Here is a 10272-nt window from a genome sequence, read left to right as displayed (position 1 = left end):
GACAATGCTGGGGCACTGTCCCTCAACCATGCTCTGCTTTCCAAAGTGAAAACAAATGGTTAACTGAGCTGGGGGAGAAGGAATATGCCCTGCAAAGGATCCTCTGATGCGAAGAAAGGTGAGTACCTTTAGCAGCTGGATATAATCTAAGGCAGTTTCACTGTATCTAGATTGCAAGTATATGGAAAGTATGTTAGAAAAGTTTATTGTTAGCAACATGGAAAAATATTCCACTTTAGAAAAAAGAATATTAACAATTGCCCAGTGGCGCAGTGGTAGGAATGCCGCGTTGCAACACTGGTAGGCCCAGTTTCGAATCCCTCCTGTGGCACAAGTGGTAGAAGTGCCGCTCTGCTACACAGAGGCTCGAATCCCGGGGGTTGGACTCGATGATCTCTAAGGTCCCTTCCAACCCGCACGAGGCTGTGATACTGTGATACTGTGTGAGCAGATACAGACTGGTGGCTTTACATGGTTTATATTTAATTGTTTAGATATCTGTTTTATATAGATTATGTTTAGTTGTCTAGCTACTGCCTTGTTGTAAGGTTTCTGTCTATTTTAAGAAGACATTGACAGTTTGTGGTTAATGATTAGCTCACTGAATGGCTGTGGTTGCACATATTCTTCTCTCTTCATAATTTTCTTGTGGATTTTTTTTCCCACTTTTGAAGTGTATATCACCTTTAAGAGCAAAGTGCTAGGCAGGGACTGGTGGATACAGCCTCAAGGTGATGTATTCATTTATTTTAGGATATGGAGAATGAGGAGTGGGAAAACTGAGTCTGTGTGCCAGAAGTGGCAATCCTCACGCAGAACTGAGAGTCCTGGCTAATGCCAACATCAATGACACCTTTGCAGCTTGGCAAAAGTTGGTTATCATAAAACAAGAGACAAGAGACCAAATTCAGCTCTTCTATATACCCCCTTTAACTCAGAGTAATTCCAGTCATGACGGAGGAAGTATTCTTGTCAGTATTATTAGTGGCATATTTGGACTCAAACTTTGGCAAAAGTAAGCTTAGTCTTTGACACAGTAAATATTCAGTTTCGTTTACCTTCTTCATGTTAATGTCTTAAGTTTATGCTACACTAAATAATAAATAGTACAATTTTATTAGATTGAGTAGACACTTTTACACTCAGTTATTAGCTGTTTAGACATTGGTAAATGGTCTGTTCTCGGGCATGCTGATGCTTGATATCCTTTTTTCTTCAAATGCACATTCCGAATCACAAACCATTTTCTTTTTAAAATCTTTCTCTTTCTTTTCTTTCTTTCTTTCTTTCTTTCTTTCTTTCTTTCTTCTTCTTCTTTCTTTTTCTTCTTCTTTCTTTTCTTTGCTTTCTTTCTTCTCTTGTTTTTTCTTTTTCTTTCTTTCTTTCTTTCTTTCTTTCTTTCTTTCTTTCTTTCTTTCTTTCTTTCTTTCTTTCTTTCTTTCTTTCTTTCTTTCTTTCTTTCTTTCTTTCTTTTTCTTGGGGATGTTATGGATTGATATTTTATTAATGTCCAGAAGCAGAATTCTTTATGATTCCTTATCATTCTTTCTCCCAGCCCTCAGATCAAGATCTGTGCATTAGTACAAAATGATGTATAAGGAACTTGTTTTAGTGGCTTATGTGATCAGCAGAGAGCAAGCACAGAGCCTTCCAGAAACTCTTGGCAGGACCCTGAAATGATTATCACAGATGAGTGGCTGATTGCAGAGCTGAATCAATCTGTGATTACATTACAATACAAGGGCCAGTTTCTGCAACCCCTTATTCACGCAAGCAGTCCTAATGGAGGCAAAGTTAAGAAGAAGAAAGCTGAAATCATCAAATTCCTTTCAAGCATAAAAACCACCCTCAGGAGTTAAGGGGTTAATGCCTTGACAACTGCCTTCCCCCTACATTTTCCATCAGCTGTATAAAGTGTGGAATGAAAAAGATTAATTTAACAGTTGCTAATGGCTGAAGTAAAAACAACTCCAGTTCCCCTCAGACTGTAGTTATTGCTAACTCAGTCTGCAATTGAGAGAAGCTATTTCTTCCAGAAATCTGTTTAACTTTGAAAGAATAGCAAAAACTTCCTTAACCGGGAAAGGCTTTTATGGGAGAATAATTTGCAGGGTAGCCATCTGAAGCTTTTTCTTGAAAGCACAGTGCATTCTACTATTATATTTTGAATTTAATTAGAACTGTAGTAGGAATTATCCCTTGTTTCCCTAGTTATCCTAACCCCAGTGTAACAACATGGGAACAAGGCATGATGTGTTCAAAAGACAGAAGGATATATGATGAAAACAAAGTGGGGAGCGCTGGGTTTGGTAACACACTCCTAGGAGTGCTTATTCCATGATTCTGAAAAGCATTTAAGAATCTGTACTGAAATTTTAACTGTGTATTTAATCACTACACAAAGTCACTACACAAAGCATTTAAGCTTATGCTGAGCTTCAAAGCTGTGGTCAGTCTGTGCTGATGTTAATGGAGCAGGTGCATCCCAACTGATAAACATGAGGCAAATGGGGACCAATGCAAAGCCACTGGTATCCAAGGAGTACCAAACCTTTATTTAGAGGATTTGCTAAGATGGGATCACAATCACTCATTCCCCACTGCTTTAATGTGCTCATAACATGAGTGCTCACCTGAAGGATTTATAGGCATGCAGTCTATGCCATACCTGACATTAGATTTTGAACAGAGACGAGAGTGTTTTGAAACACATTCCAGCACTAGTATCCATCATTTCCACCCCCATTTTAGTCCTACAGTGTCTGTAGTCTCGTTTTTCTCGAGGATCTCTGCTGCTCAGGAGACTGTCTCAAGGCTCACCTAACTGGTGCTGCCCATAAGCAGAGTCCTTTCAATTTCAGGAGTATATGTGGAGCACATGAAAGACTGAGTAATCAGGGGATGGAAAATGAATGTCAGAAAAGGAGGTTAGTTTAAAAGCTGTACTTTTTTGAGACAGAAATCATATGTACATATATAGAAGCGTTCAATTTCAGGTGTTAAACATGTTAATTATGTTATCACAGGCATAACAATGTCGCCATGAGTACAAAAAAGAGTGTAGCTCTCAGTCTTTCCACGGTCCTTTCCTCTTTAGAAGGAGGACCACTATCTCATTAGATAGTGGTTCTGGAGCATGAGGGGAACATGCGCATTTAGGGACTTGCGGAATAAATATAGCTGAGGGTATGTGTTGCTCAGAAGTAGTCTTGTGAATCTTAATATTGAAACATTTGTAGCATCCAGTCTTCTTTTCAATGAGGCTTTAAAACAGTCCTTTGCATGTATTGAGGGTGTGTTACTGGGTATGGGGGAACTAGAGGAGATCCAGGGCCACAAAGCTGTTATGTAGATAACATTTTTTGGACCAGACTACAAAGAGTTACACAGCAGTGGTATATTTAAACTGATTTCAGACTGGAATGTAGCAAATCCTGATGTTTCTCTCAATCTTTTGTGCACAGAGACAGATGTGAGATATCCAGACTGATAAAGCCAAGCAGCCTGGCTGGGGTTTGGCAGCTTGAGGATTGGATACACACACAATTTTGTATTTCTACTCAAATATGTCCTCCTAAAGATGTAGGCATTCTTTTTAAAAACAACAGTAAAAGAACAATGTATTTTCCACGGAATCTATAACCCCATTGGAGAATCCACTATGCAGTCTTCCTTTTGTGGAGGAAATCTTTTCATGAATGGGGAGAAAAGGCAGAAAGCTCTGATGGGAAAATGTAATAAATATAGGCTGCTCCTTAGGCTTGCATAATTTTCTGTCACTGGCCAGTGACACAAGGACATTCAAGTAAAGATTCCTGGATGCTGTGTTTGATCAAATATAGTCATCTCAGAGCAAGAAATTCATTCAGATGTTAATAAAAACGGAAAGCTGTGAAATCATAGCATTTGCTGCATAGGAGGGAGGCTTTGTCTTCTTTCCTGCAATTTACCCTACTTCATTGCAGAAGCCCAAATAACAGTGTGGATAAATGACTATTATCACAGGACCTGGATTTATATGCATTGTGCAACGGTAGGAGGAAAATTAATACAGAAGCAACAACCTGATGAAAGCCATTGTAACAATAGCCATTCTTTATGAAGTGCCGCATCCTAAACTGATTTTCTCTAAATATTTAAATTGTGTATCTCTGTGTGTAAATGAGAGACGTTCTTGTTTACGGTATATTTTCTTCCTCTCCTGCAACTTGGAACACCAGAAAGCACCTTGTGCTCCAACACCCAAAACAGATACATTCTGTATGCACAGGGATACCCGCCTCTCTCCACATGCACATCTCCCAAAAACCCTGTGAAACCCGAAATCCAGACACCTTAGGCTTCTAGAGTCCCTGATATTTCTTCTTTGACTTCACCTCTGGGAAAAACAAAAAACAAAAAGACAAACAAACAAACAAACAAACAAAAAACAAAAAACCAAAAAAGAAAAAACACCACCACAAAAACAGAAAGAAAAAAAGGACATGCAGTTGAAAACTAGTCTGAAAAAGACATAGGGGTGGAGGGAAATATGCTCCTACAATGTTTTTGAAGGATAGAAATTACCTGCTTTTTGTGAGCTATGTGCCATAAATTCAGCCTGGGCATTTGTTATCCAAATTACCTCTTCCTTTTATCTAATGTATAAAACACTGTCACACTCTTGACTAATGTCTCATTTTTGTGTGTAGATGCAATATCGGATGCATAATTAGGCCAATAATTATTCATGCATTAGTGTGAACTTTTTGAAGTATAATGGTAACTTGTTAAATGTATAATTATTACCACTGATAATTAGCAACCATTTTTTAATGTGCATCACTGCTCCTCTAGAACAAAACAACATTTGCAATACTTAATATTGGAATTTAACACATATCCTCCTGTTTTGTTTTTAATATTAATAACTGCCACATCTCCTCACATGATTTATTTAAGATTGAAGACTTGACTTTGCTTAGGTAAAGGTCCAAATGTCCTATAGTTTTGGTCACTTAGTTGCGCTCTACGTTTTTAAGAAGCTGCTATTTTGAATTTTCCACTAATATAATGACTCTCATAGAATCACATAGAATCACAAGGTTGGAAAGGACCTAGAAAATTGTGTAGTCCAACTGTTCTGTTGTCTTTGCAAAGGGAAAATTTAATCCTTTGTGCCACTGTTAAGAAAACCTTTAACTCCCCACAGACACACCAAATTCCACATGCAATTCTTGAGTTTTTTGCTTGTTGCTTTGGAAATTTAAAGACCAAGCATTTGATTCTATAGATGAAATTCTCTGTGAGGAAGTTTATGCTTAAAGATCTAAGCATGTTTCACTTTCGAAATCTGAATGACAAAATATTTTGGCAATCTTGAAGACAAAATGCGTTTTTCTGCTAAATATTTTAGAAATACTTCTCTAGCTTGACCTATTCCTTTTATTACTATGTGTGAGTAATGTGTTGTATATAATTTTTTGTTTGTGTTTGCATATATGTAGGTATTTATTTGAGTATGCTGCCTATACACATGATTTATGTGCACACAAATTCTTTAAATATAAAATTAAATACAGAAACAAATGGGATACAACAAAATGTTTTCACAATTTATTACTTAATCTGAAGTTAAGTATTTCAGAAGCTAAGGTACATCATGTAAACCTGGTTTTACATACATTACAGTCTTTAACTAGCAGTTCAACCATTACTTCTCAAATAGCACACCCATGTGTATCTTTATCTATAGGTTAAGGTTCTCTAAAAAGAGATGTTTCTTCACTTCCACCCCAGGAAGCTTCACCTGGATGTTGCTGGAGGTGAATGAATCCTTATTGACTTCTAAGCAGATTGTAGAGCTCCCTCCCTGGGCTATTCCATCCTATTTGCAAATGTAAATTGAATATGGTATTTCAAATCCTGATTTTTCAAGTTTGATTTTTCAAACTTTCACTTCACTGTTTCAAAGGTATAGTAGCATTTGCATGATTTTTAAATTGAATCATTTATTATTTTTCTAATGATAAAGGAATTTTGAAAACATTTACTGCAACTACCAATTGATTCCTTTCTGATGCTATAAAATGCTTCCATATGTTTTCAACTTATTACAGACTAAGAGGTCATACTTAAAAAAAAATTGCTATCCAATTTTTAAAAAAGCAATAGTTTTTATTATTATTATTATTAATTATGATAAACCATTCTGGGGACAATTTTGATATTTATTAAAAAAAAGAAAAGAAAAGAAAACACAATAATAAATGGTCAAAACACAAATATTTTAATTGGTTCGCTTCAACTTAGCCCTTAATAGAAAGATTAAATGAATCCTTTTACATTGTCATGGAGTTATCTAGATCAATCTATGCCCCTGATGGGGGAGGGCAGTAGGCCCTGACTCCAAAGAATGGGAAGGGAAAAAGGGAAAGGTGTAGGGAGATGGGAGCTGGGCTCAAGGAAACAAACAGAGCAGTGGCAATGATCTAAGGAGGAAAACTTATTTTACTATGATATCGGAACACAAATAACACAATATAATACAATCTAATTGAAACTGGGGCTAATAAATCAAGTAAAATAAGAGAGAGAGAGTTTTCTGAAGACTGAGAAGCCTGCTTTGAAATTGAAGGCACATGGCTTGGAAGCATACCCACACCTGCTACTAGGCAGTGAGAGAGAGAGAGAGAGACAGTGTCACTTCTGTGATGAATTTTCCTTCTTGACCATGAGGTCCTCTGGGACATGTAGTTCTTCTCTGTGCTCCACATGATATTATGATGTGGAATACCAACAGTAGAAGTTACAAAGACATGACATACATCTACCATTTTTTCCTTCCAGTGTATCTTCCAGTGCCAATTGTATTTGTATGTTGTCTTCTACTGCATCACAAAGAGAATCTATAGAGCGTCAAAAATAGAAACATCCAGACACAGCAGTTCCAATGCTTGAAGCTACTTAGATTGGAGAAACAGTTTGGACCCTTAGAAAAACACCCATTAAAGATTCTCGATCCAATTTCAAATTTGAATTATTGATTTGAATGAAATTTAATGGAGTTGAGAGATGGCATCTAGATATAGTTCTTCTCTAACCAAGTTACAAAACTGATGAAAGGCAATAAAACTAAAGAGCATGATCAAGAAGAACAATTAAAAGCTGAATAGCTCCCTGCTGTATTAGAGTGGCAATAAGCTTTTGTTGCCTTGATTTACTGCTTTGTAAATTGGGAATATCATGTCTTTTTCTGATGTTTACGTTGCACTTAACAGATAATTAGGATTGTCTACATGCTAAGTATTTCAGTCATACATGGGATTTTAATGGCAATATCCACACCTGCATATCAATGCAGTGAAAGACAACAATTTTTGCATACTGCATCGACAACAAGAAATGTTTTCTTCATTCTCCCATAACCTTTATTCTGCTTGGACTGTATGAACCTAGAAAAGCTGACACACAAAGCCATAGTGTAGGTGAGGTTTGGGGCACAAAGATATCCTAGTGTAACTGCTTTCTTTCTGTAACAAATGAATATGGATCCTGATGGTTAATGCATTCAATTCACTAGGAGGATTATCAGTATTTGTACTAAATACTTCTCTGGACAAAAAAGCTTGTTGGGACTGTTTCTTCTTTAATCTCCATTTGCATAGCTTGTCCAGTAAGTCTAAAATCACCTTTCTAAATGTATCAGGGCCAGAATACTAAAAGTTGCATGTAAGCGCTGGGGTGTGTTTCCCTATTTTTTCTCTTTTTCCTTTTTTTCTTACTCTTATTCTTTTTCTTTTTTTTTCCCCTTCCTTTTTCTTTTTCATAGTGATGATGTATAGGAAAAGAGATGACATTACCTTACTTTTAACTTCCTCAGCCTTGTATCTTTGTCAGATGGTCATCTGCAGGATCTGGTGCCTTAGGAGATAGCTTCTATGCAAACTTGACTGGATAAACATACCTGTATTATCATGCTGCCCTTCAGTTAATATATGCTGCCTCTTGGGAAGCCTTGCTAATTCGGGTTCAGTGCTGCACTAACTTTAATTAAATGGCTTCTAATTTTAATTCTAGTGGCTGGCTCATATCTGGACCATATCCTCTTTCATGGGAAGAATGAAACATGTCTGCCTACCATGGTAAGACAAATCCCCATGGTTACTCCTGAACATCTTTACTGAGTTAGTTTTACTTGGCTCTGTGACTGTAATGGCCTGGTGTACTAGAAGCCATGTTAATGTCACATTAGTATTTGCCATCAGATGTTCAAAGGAGTCCTGGAAATATATGTTGAACTGTTACTTTTTAAATCAGGAGCAGGAGGGAAAATGCTTTATCTGTATATTGCTTGCCTCCAGAAAGTTGCCACAACAGCAAAAAAAAAAAACCAAAAAAAAAACCCAAACAAAAAAAAAAAACAAACATTTTGAGAAGAACAGGCAACAATGTCAGAAAGCAAATCAGTAATATATTTTGATTTGGATTGAAAATGATGTAATCTTCCTTTTAATTTCTTGCCGTTACAATTTCTTTTCTTTTTTTTTTTTTTAGTGTATCGATGAGAGTAATTGATGTCTGCCAAAAGCAAATGATGTGTCAGCTTACAGTAATTTCCTCGTCAAATCTAGACAAGTGCAAAAATAATAAATGTAACATTAATCCATCAATTTAACTTGCTACAAAAAAACTGAACTGTTCATATTACAAAAATTCTCACTTTTGCCATGGTTTAGAAAATCTTTTTCAAGTGCAAGTACTTTAATACTGATCAATGACCATGCAATGGAGATGAATTTCATATTCATTCCCCGTTGCTGCAAATTATTTTAATTACTTCTTCAAGGGTTCACTGGCACAATCAGCAGAGGTTAGCAGGTCATCTGGGAACATTTATTCTGCCAATTTGTCTGTTCTTGAGGTGTCAATATTAAAGTATTTTATTTTTTGCTACAAATATTTTATATACAGGAGAACTTGTGACCTCGGGCTTCATGAATTAATACATTTGTTCTGGCTATGAAGGTAAACTGAATGTTAATGCAACATTTCAAATACTATAATCTGAAGTCTTTTGTAAAAGGCATATGTTTGTATTGTAGCACTGGGCCATATTTATGTAATGAGAAGGCATAATGTGCTCAATAAATATTGAAGTTCTTGGCTGCCTGCTGAGCATTTGATATTGAAGCATATCTAGTTATAGATTTTGAAAATGATGCCCCTTTTCATTCTGGGCTTGAATTTGCACCTTTGCTACAGTAATTTCATTTTGCATCTCTGCACATAATTATTGTGAAGTTGATGTGGTAGGGGAACAATAGAGAGAGATACAGAGTTTGCCCTGAACAGCAGGCAGTGTTGTATTATTTTAATGAAACATGAAAGTTTGAGGGAACAAAACAGTAAAACTTCCAAAGTTTCCAAAACACAACTTTGGGGTGGTGCTCTGCTATCCTCACAGTACCTGGAGATAAACATCTAGCAAGAGCATTATTATTATACTACGACATTAAAGGAGAGCAGATTTTTGTTTTCTCATCCACAGCAGAGTAAGGAGTTCTCTTTAAAACATCTATCACCTGCATCCGCCAAGAACTTTGGTGCTTGAGTGAGGAAATGCACAAGAGTGTGAAGTGGGCTTTCTAATCTTTCTTTCCTTACAACAACTCTGAATTAGCTCCCAAGGCAAGTGGACTCAAGAAAGGAACTGTCTTTTCCCAGTTTGCACTGGGTCATTGTAATTTTAAGTCACAAGAAGCCATAACAGTTATCTCTGTGAATGTGAGGCCATTTCTAACGTTCATGTTAGAGCTGAAATGCCCTCAAAACAGGAATATTTTGAGAAGATGTGCACCTAAGGCAGACATTCACAACCTAAGCAGATCTCTAGCCCCTTGGAAATGTTGCCATACAGGAGCTTTAAGGATATACTTTTGCAGCAGCTCTCCTAGGTTTGGGAAGATGGTTGTTGTCTCTGTGAGGACATTTTGCTTACTTGTACTGTTGTCTTTGGAAAGCAATCTGCATGGTCTGTGTCCCCAGGAGAGAGTCAGACCTCTGATAGAGTCCTACTGAGAGAGCCTTTGATATAAACAAGTTCTCTTTACTCGGTTAAGAGGACTGCATTTCTCATTCATGAAATTTTAACTCCTTTAAAATCAATGGGCGTATTGCTCTTGTCTGGTAGCGTGGATGTTATTTAACTTCAGAATTTGCAATAATCTAAGTGATAAAGTTCAAAAAGAAATATGAAAGTTGGCTGTTCCACGGAAGTTAGTAGGCACACGG

Source organism: Coturnix japonica, chromosome 1, assembly GCF_001577835.2.
Source record: "Coturnix japonica isolate 7356 chromosome 1, Coturnix japonica 2.1, whole genome shotgun sequence".
Classification (NCBI taxonomy): Eukaryota; Metazoa; Chordata; class Aves; order Galliformes; family Phasianidae; genus Coturnix; species Coturnix japonica.
This window is presented reverse-complemented; position numbering follows the sequence as displayed.